The following is a 10,000-nucleotide window of genomic DNA, read 5'->3' as shown; positions in this document are numbered from 1 at the left end:
AATTAATCGTCAGTACCTAGGTGTCTTCAAAAACGACACGGATATCACTGTGAAATAGGGATAATCTTTTGTTTGTTACAAATGTGCTATTTAATTCTACATGAATTAACTGATTTCATATAAAAATTCTAGGTAAGAAATCACGGTTGGAAAACTGTTCTGAAATGTCATTTCAAGCTCAACGTCAGTCACTTCACTTTGATGAGCCTAGTTCTTTTTATTAAGTTTCCCTTGCTGCAAAGTGAGTCATCTTTTGTTACAGATGTGACTAAGAAATGTTATATTTCTTGTGCAATCGTATTTTCCATCATTATCCAGGTAACAGACTTTATTAGCCCTCTGATTCAACCGTGGCAAGAATGATACAGTTTATCTCTCATTGTCTTTTATTCAAGTTCACCTTTCAGTTTCTTTTATTTAAGTGAGTTATGAGGGGAATCTGTTTGTTCCGTGACGCCTGTCGTTGTCCAGATCAGAGGACAGCAGTTCAAAAGGCAAGGACGAATCATGAACATCAAGGTGAGCTTTGAAGCGGTCTTTGGAATTCGGGAGATAAGTCCACGTTTAAACAATAGTAACTGTCTTTTTTAATGCCTCACAGAGCAAACAAAAGGATAGTTCACACAGGACAGGAGAGTGATTCAGCAAGCCCCGTCCCTTTTACTGCGAGTACACACAAGCCGGGAAAACTATTTTACGCAGAATCATCCACTTCTAAAGTTTAAAAGTGAGAATGACCAATGCTATTCACTAACTCTCACTCTCTCTCTCTCAATACCTTTAGCATCGGCGTTTCCAAAGTCGATCACCGTCGGTACTGTTTCTCACGTTTTATCACTCGGTGTTGCTTCTCGTTTTAGCACTCGCGTTTCGCTACTAATTTCCACAGTGTTTATTGAGCAACTGACCTAAATTGACTCTCTTGGCCTAACCCAAATACCCCCTTGACTCCCTCCTCCCCCTCCCTCCATTGCCCCCTCGCCCCCAATATCCTACTTGACTCACACTTCTACTTCCCTCCACCACCACCACCTGGTCACCTTCACTCCTCCCACCCCTCCCTCCCCCTCCCCCCCCAACAGACCTCGCAACCCTTTCTACCGACGATCATCCGATTTGGCTTCGTTCAGTAGACTCCGCTTCCCGCTCGCTCATTAGTTTGCTCTTGTCGCGCGTTTCACACACACACTCGTTTGTTTTCTCTTGGAGAGAGAGAGAGAGAGAGAGAGAGAGAGAGCGATTCTGAGGATGGGGCAAGATTGTGAGAGTGAATGGAGGAATATGTGTACGTGTGAAAGAGAGAAATAACAAACAAATGGTGTTTGATACTTTATATATATATATATATATATATATATATAATATATATAATATATATGTGTGTGTGTGTGTGTGTGTGTGTGTGTGTGTGTGTGTGTGTGTATAGAGAGAGAGAGAGAGAGAGAGAGAGAGAGAAATAATTAATTCTAGGTAGGAGATAGGGGTTAGCAGAATCCATTAATACGTAATGAAGTTTCAATATTGCTTTGGCCTTTTGTTGTTCACAATGTGGGTTGCCAGCTCACATGAGCCACATTCACAGACGAATCTCTGAATGATGATTATGAAGATGCCGCTCCATGACTTCGTCTTGGACGCTCAGCAGTTACTCTTCTTTACTTCCTTGTGCACTTTTCGTAGACATCACTGATTCGATAATTAGTAAGCTATGCAGATTTTATCTTCAGTTTAACACAGCCCATATAAGGGAATTTAAAACAGTTGCTACTCTGGTGAAGATAGTTGCTTAAAATGTATTTCGTGCTTTGTATTATATGGAAAGGTTATATTCATACTGCTTCATTTTATTTGGGGGAGACAAATATGGAGTTAGATGACGGAATGGATTAACATCAACATTCAGTTAGAACTGGCCTGAATAATAATGCTCTTTTTGTGCAGCTAGGATTGATTGGTCCCTATGATGTATTACAAGAAGTAGTAAAAATATTCTGTCTAGGAAAGTCATTGACTCTGCATTAATACAACTTAATACAACTAACAAAGGAAAATAACATTAAGATCCCAGGTCTATACACTCGTGGCCTCATTCTTCTGAACAAGATGTTCGAAGTGGATTTGAAAGCGAAACTAAAGATTGTCTGTGATCCAGGTTAATGTCCTTTTTGCTCGGATACTTGTTTTATATAGTAAGTGTCCGCACTCATTCTAGACAGCTGTTTTTCACTTAAAGATTTAATCCAAATGTAATGACCTTTGTATGCATTAAAATGGTTATATAGCCTGCTCAGCTTAGTTGTTGTTTGTAAACCATTAATGTTCTACAGTATGTGGTTAGCATATATATATATATATATATATATATATATGCATTGAGAATGTTTGTGGAGTTGCCTTAATAATGTCAGGAGGAGAATTTAGCTATTTAAGAATGAAATGTCACTTGGAGTTAAGAGAATCATGAATGAGATTCAAAGTAAAATCATGTGGTATTGTGGTGAAAGTTGCTGAATGGTTCACCAGGATGTGTAAGGTGTGCCTGGACAAGAGAAACATTCTGAAGACATGAGTGAGGGGAAGGGCGACGGAGGAGACCGCAAGAATTACACTGTGGGTTTAGACCAGTGTTCTCTAGCCTGGGGGGCGCGCCCCGCTACGGGGGCGTCAGCAATTTCCAGGGGAGGCGCAAGCCCTAGGGGAAGAAAATTCTCTAATTATATTCTTTATTCCCTGAACAACATTGAGGAACTAATATTCAGACGTTTATGATAGAGTGCAAAAGTATTACCTTATAACGTTACTTTCCTAGAGTCTACTACTCTAGTTAGGCTCGATGTGCTGACCATGTTTTGCAATTATTGACTTCCCTTCTTATCTATCCCTCGATACCCCTTCTCTTGCTCATTTTCTTTTTTCCTTTAAATCTGAGAGGGAATTTTACTCATAGATGCAAAGGGGGGTGGGGGGGGGCGTGAAAGAAAGGACCAACTCCTAGAGGGGGCGTGGCCATAAAAAGGTTAAGAACCACTGGTTTAGACTAAGAAGAGGGAGCGTGGATCAAGTGTTATTTATAAAAGTTTTTGCTATAGTTGTAACTGTAAAAGAAAAGTAGAAAGTGGTATAAGGCACACATGGAGCCCCAGGAAGCTCATGATAGAAACAACAGAGAAATCATGTCGACATTTATGACGATGCATGGTGTAGACTCTAGAGGATAAGTTGCTGAGTGAAGGCAACAGATACTTTTTATGAAGGAAGTGAAAGCTGTCTCAGAATCTTTAAGTGGCAGAGTGACCTGTTTGGCATAAAAATGGGGCTGAGACAAAATAGTGTTATATACCATAACTATTATCTATGTATATGAATGGAATGATGGAAGAAGTCAGAAAAAGGGCAACAAATGTATATACAAAATTGTGGGATAACCAAATGGGCTGAAAATACAATGTGGAATGACTGACGTTGAGAGCTGATGCATTGCTGATTAGAAGAGCAGTGGAGAGAAACCACAGAAACTCATGAAAGACTTTTAAAACGTTTGCAAGAGGAAAGATCGGAGAGTAATATGCAGTGGCGGCTCGCGGCTATCATTCATAGGGGTGCTGTACATATATATATATTTGTTCAATTCCTTGATATTAAATGCACACACAATATAGTATACATAAATAAATTAATTGCAACTTTTTAGTGAAGAGACAATGCCGAAAACTTCACTTCCTTAAGTTTACTAATTGTCTGTTTTTCTTGGGCCATTACTGATTACTGATGGAGGATTGCAATAAACAAATTTGAAACTAAACAAAACTGAAAAAGTAACAAAATATATTAGAATATAAAAATTCAAAGAGGTAGCTTTCGGCAGCGGAGAGACTGACTGACGGACTGACAGAAAATTATGAGAATTTGAAGTTATATAAAAATATTAAGTTTATGTAAACAAAGCGTAGCATTATAAAAATCATTAAACCATTAAATGGAATAAAAACTTGAAAACAAGACTATTAAGATACAAAACTGAGTATGACAGTAAATAAAATAACATAGGCCTATATAAAACAAAGGACTTAAGAACTCATTGCTAAAACACAGACACATGCATGCACACACACCCACCCAACTATCTCTCTCTTTTTCTCTCTCTCTCTCTCTCTCTCCTCTCTCTCTCTCTCTCTCTCTCTCCCGCTGAGGAAGGCAGCAGAACCGCTGCCGAAAGCTACTATTTTGACATTAATGTTGATTATTCTCCATTACATTACATATCATCAGTATCATCACTACTTCGATCACTATCACTAATAGTACATATTGATTAAGCTATGACAAATTTCAAAAGCACATTCCCCCTCCAACAGCTAGACTAACACTGCTGGAGAAGGCAGTGTCCCCCTCACCTCAACGCGCGGGCTGGCTACCACATCATCAACCTGCTAGCAAAATTAGATAGCAGTTCCACATATAGTTTTAATTCATTTGCCTTTTTTTATTATTTACAAAAGCAAGAGAACGGTAATATTTTCAATAATTATTAGTAATCTATACTTGAATTCTCCTACTCATGTATCTATTCATAACTTTATGCATATATATATATGAAATCTCTAGGGGGTGCTGCAGTTCCACAGTGCCTACTGACGAGACGCCACTGATAATATGAACAAGAGAAGGTTTTTAGTTTTTTTAGTATAAGTGGAAGCCGGGAAGATAATACAATGACTATTAGTGAGGATAGTGAAAGCATTGAAACAGTGGACTCATATCATTATTAAGGAGTAAATATATCAAGTGGTGTTAAAATGAGAGACAATGTGACTTATAGAACAGGTGTAGTAAGGAAGGTAAGAGAATGCACGCGAGAGATCGGCGAGAAGCTTGGTGAGTCTATGGAAGCCCAGGTCTTATTGTGTGAAGTGATACTGAGCCAACTCTCCTCACTGGAAGTGAAGTATAGATGAAAATGCAAGGGAAAAGGCTGAAGCTGTTGACTGTTTGTTTGTACGGTGTTTTTACGTTGCATGGATCCAGTGGTTATTCAGCAACGGGACCAGCGGCTTTACGTGACTTCTGAACCACGTCGAGAGAGAACTTCTATCACCAGAAATACACATCTCTAACCCCCACAGTGGAATGCCCGAGAATCGAACTCGCGGCCACCGAGGTGGCAGGCCAAGATCATACCGATCACACCACTGAGGCGCTTTAAAGCTGTTGAGACAGACTGTATATACAGTGTGGGATGAATAAGCGAGTTGGGGTTGCGGAGAGACGACGTAAAGGAGATAGCAGATGGTAGAGAGGCTGCTGGAAAGAGTGGGCATTTTGGAAGTACTGGGAGGAAGATCTAGGAAAGGACGTGAAAGAGGTGTTGGAAAGGGGGAACCTCAACATCCAAAGAGTGAAGAATGCATACAAGACAGAGAGAAACGGTGCCATATGTATAAACGGGTTCGACGAGTTGCTGGTGAGCCTACTGTGTATTTTGTGAACATTTCATGCACAGGGGTATCATCCACGATTCAACAGTTAGAGCCTGAGTGAGGCAGCCATAGTTGTATTGGATTTTCTCGGGACCCACATCCTCTTACGGAAAGACATCTGTGTGTGTGTAAGTATATATATATATATATATATATATATATATATATATATATATATATATATATATAAAGATAAATGCCACGAAGGAAAAATAAACGAAGGAGTCTGCGAGATCTTTCGGCTTAAAAGCCCTTTACTGAAGCAGTTACTGACAAAAATACGAGAAAAGACAATACAAGAAGGTTCGTATAACTGACAGATAGGGATTATAAAAGGATTAGTGCCTAGAATCCGACACACCTGGAAGATAAGAAACCTTCCCAAACAAGCATAAACAAAGGGTGCAATTAAAGGTTTAAGACAATCATCTCAGATACAATCTCCAGACAGGATTATAGGTAAACAAAACCATATTCACAAAACATGACAGACATACATTACAATAAAAAATTTTTAATAACTCTAAGGCAACTGATTTTTATTTAAGTCAGTAATTATATATTTGAGGTCATTCTTAAACATGTTACAGATACAAGGGTCTAAATGAAAAAGGCCACGACTAACATTGAAATTACAATGAAAAGTAAGTTGTATTAAAGCAGATTCTAAAAGATTTCGTGATAAGACATCTCTTGACCGTGCAATTACTGAACTGTCAATCCAATTAACTCGGTGGTTGTTTTCACTTAAATGAATAAATAATGCATTAGATTTTTGCCCAGTTTTTTACAGAGTATTTATGCTGGCTTAGCCTTACTTCTAAGCCCTTGCTGGACTGTCCGAGATAGAATGAGGGACAATCCATACATGGAATTTTATATATTATGTTGTTGCTTTCTCTGGGGCCATTTTTTATTAACATTCTTTTTAGTGTGTTAGTATAGGAAGAAACAAGGTTGACATTGAAAGCTTTTAACAATGGTTTAATGGTTTCAAATCCGTTAAAATAAGGCAAACTGAGAATGTTCTTAGAATTTTCTTTCTGTGTGTTGTTTTCAGTATAAAACTTTTTGTGGGCTTTATTATAACAAATGTCTAATATATGTGAAGGATAGCATAAATCTTTCCCTATTTTTCTTATGTATTCAATTTCTTGATCCAAATATTGTGGACTGACAATTCGCAATGCTCGTAAAAACATAGAGAAAAAATTGATATTTTTATATTAAGATGGTGGCCTGAGAAGAAATGAACATAAGTTAAGTTGTTAGTCGGTTTCCTATAAATACTGAATTTACATTGAAATGGTTCTCTATGTATCAAAACGTCTAAGAAAGGGAGGCAATTGTCTTTTTCTAATTCTAGAGTAAACTTAATCGATGGTACCTGGTTATTTAATTTAGAGAGTAAATCATTTACATCAATACCGACAGGAAGAACAGCTAAACAATCATCAACGTAACGATACCACTTTACAGGAATATGAATGATATTAGGTAAGTAGCGTTTTTCGAAGAATTCCATATACAGGTTTGAGAGCAATGGTGATAAAGGATTTCCCATTGCCATGCCAAAAATTTGTTGATAAAATTCACCATTGAATATAAACTTACAATCACAAATGCACAAACTCGTGAGTGAAATAATGTGACTTATAGGTAGAGGTAATTCATGCTGAGTTAGTTCATTGCTAAGATATTCTAAAATAGAGTCTATAGGGACTTTAGTAAAAAGAGAACATACGTCAAAACTAACGAATCTATCCTGTTTCCTCTTTTGAAATGTGTTGTCACTACCTTCTCCAAGTCTCTTGTGGCTGCACATTCAACCAGAATTCGTCTTAAGTTCCTGAAGAAGTGCCTTTCTGAACAAGTGCTCCCTAAATCCTTGCTGCCACGCCGTCTAAGAAGATATGACAATCACCCATTCAATGAATTTAGTGCCATGATGTTGAAACAGCACATAGCAGCCGCCAAGCAAGAAGAGAAAGAAAAATTCAAGGAGCTGGAAAGAACAAGGATCTCTTTCAATCATTCCATCCCGGCTGATTGGAAGGACTCGCTGCGACGGGAAATTTATGAAAAACTACGTAGGACTACAGATGCCCTGAAAAGGAAACTCGACAGAAAACTAAAAAATCTTATTGATAGCAGTGATTGGACTAATTGTGCACGTCAAGATTGTGTTGTTAACTTATCTAGTAACAAATAAGTGAAAATGTTGTTAGTGCGCTTGGATATGGTTTATCTTTCTTTGCAACAAGTAGACCTTCTGCTTTAATGATTGGGTCATCCCTAAGTAAATTTGAAAAATATTGTGAGCTTCCTCAAAATCATGTCGACATGATTAAAGGTATTGTTTACGGAGCTGCCAATGTTAAGCATGAAAGTAACTTCCCTGCTCGCTATAAGAAAAGTTTGACCGATCTAAAAAGGACAATACTATCCACATCACAAAAGCTGATAAGTCAAATAGTATAGTAATTTAGATAAGCTGACTACATATCACGTATGCAAGCCCTACTGGATGATGATGTGACTTATAAAAAACTAACAAAAATCCTCTTGATCAAGTCATAAAAAAACTCAATAGCATAGTGAAAAGTATCCCCTTAAGATAAAACCAGAACTACTAGGCGAAATTGTCAGTCAATTCTCCTTCGCTACCTTACTTATATGGATTAGTCAAAACGCACAAAGAAAACAACCTTATGTGTCCTATTATCAGTACTGTTGGTTCAATTTCATATAAACTCTCGAAATATATCACTAAGATCTTGTCCCCGTTACTTGGAACCATCTCCGATTCTCATATATATAATTCTCTAGATTTAGTTGATAAATTATACAAAATTGCTCTTTGCCCTACTGATAGATTCGTTAGTTTTGACGTATGTTCTCTTTTTACTAAAGTCCCTATAGACTCTATTTTAGAATATCTTAGCAATGAACTAACTCAGCATGAATTACCTCTACCTATAAGTCACATTATTTCACTCACGAGTTTGTGCATTTGTGATTGTAAGTTTATATTCAATGGTGAATTTTATCAACAAATTTTTGGCATGGCAATGGGAAATCCTTTATCACCATTGCTCTCAAACCTGTATATGGAATTCTTCGAAAAACGCTACTTACCTAATATCATTCATATTCCTGTAAAGTGGTATCGTTATTTGTTGATGATTTGTTTAGCTGTTCTTCCTGTCGGTATTGATGTAAATGATTTACTCTCTAAATTAAATAACCAGGTACCATCGATTAAGTTTACTCTAGAATTAGAAAAGACAATTGCCTCCCTTTCTTAGACGTTTTGATACATAGAGAACCATTTCAATGTAAATTCAGTATTTATAGGAAACCGACTAACAACTTAACTTATGTTCATTTCTTCTCAGGCCACCATCTTAATATAAAAATATCAATTTTTTCCTCTATGTTTTTACGAGCATTGCGAATTGTCAGTCCACAATATTTGGATCAAGAAATTGAATACATAAGAAAAATAGGGAAAGATTTATGCTATCCTTCACATATATTAGACATTTGTTATAATAAAGCCCACAAAAAGTTTTATACTGAAAACAACACACAGAAAGAAAATTCTAAGAACATTCTCAGTTTGCCTTATTTTAACGGATTTGAAACCATTAAACCATTGTTAAAGCTTTCAATGTCAACCTTGTTTCTTCCTATAATAACACACTAAAAAGAATGTTAATAAAAAATGGCCCCAGAGAAAGCAACAACATAATATATAAAATTCCATGTATGGATTGTCCCTCATTCTATCTCGGACAGTCCAGCAAGGGCTTAGAAGTAAGGCTAAGCCAGCATAAATACTCTGTAAAAAAACTGGGCAAAAATCTAATGCATTATTTATTCATTTAAGTGAAAACAACCACCGAATTAATTGGATTGACAGTTCAGTAATTGCACGGTCAAGAGATGTCTTATCACGAAATCTTTTAGAATCTGCTTTAATACAACTTACTTTTCATTGTAATTTCAATGTTAGTCGTGGCCTTTTTCATTTAGACCCTTGTATCTGTAACATGTTTAAGAATGACCTCAAATATATAATTACTGACTTAAATAAAAATCAGTTGCCTTAGAGTTATTAAAAAATTTTTATTGTAATGTATGTCTGTCATGTTTTGTGAATATGGTTTTGTTTACCGGGTTCCGTTTAGCTGTCACCTATAATCCTGTCTGGAGATTGTATCTGAGATGATTGTCTTAAACCTTTAATTGCACCCTTTGTTTATGCTTGTTTGGGAAGGTTTCTTATCTTCTAGGTGTGTCGGATTCTAGGCACTAATCCTTTTATAATCCCTATCTGTCAGTTATACGAACCTTCTTGTATTGTCTTTTCTCGTATTTTTGTCAGTAACTGCTTCAGTAAAGGGCTTTTAAGCCGAAAGATCTCGCAGACTCCTTCGTTTATTTTTCCTTCGTGGCATTTATCTTTATTTATGGATTTATCACGTTCCTAACTTTCGTGATTCTGTTATACATATATA

General features: G+C 36.8%; 2 protein-coding genes across 5 annotated transcripts in view; one reads left to right on the top strand and one right to left on the bottom strand.

Annotated features, from left to right (window-relative positions):
* Positions 1-10,000, top strand: part of LOC135195666 (uncharacterized) — a 103,368-nt gene that overhangs the window by 3,815 nt on the left and 89,553 nt on the right. The gene's annotated exons all lie outside the window — the stretch shown is intronic.
* The window catches only part of LOC135195665 (EF-hand calcium-binding domain-containing protein 4B-like), a 127,107-nt gene that overhangs the window by 44,024 nt on the left and 73,083 nt on the right, over positions 1-10,000 (bottom strand). The window contains exon 1 of one of the 4 annotated variants that reach the window (XM_064222039.1): positions 779-924. The exons of the other annotated variants lie outside the window; for them this stretch is intronic. The gene's annotated coding sequence lies outside the window, so the exon portion shown is untranslated. Of the gene's footprint in view, positions 1-778; positions 925-10,000 lie in introns of those variants that run through there. 4 annotated transcript variants of the gene reach the window in all.

Source organism: Macrobrachium nipponense, chromosome 16, assembly GCF_015104395.2.
Source record: "Macrobrachium nipponense isolate FS-2020 chromosome 16, ASM1510439v2, whole genome shotgun sequence".
NCBI lineage: Eukaryota > Metazoa > Arthropoda > Malacostraca > Decapoda > Palaemonidae > Macrobrachium > Macrobrachium nipponense.
Note: the sequence above shows the minus strand (reverse complement) of the source record. Positions and strands in the feature narration are given on the sequence as shown.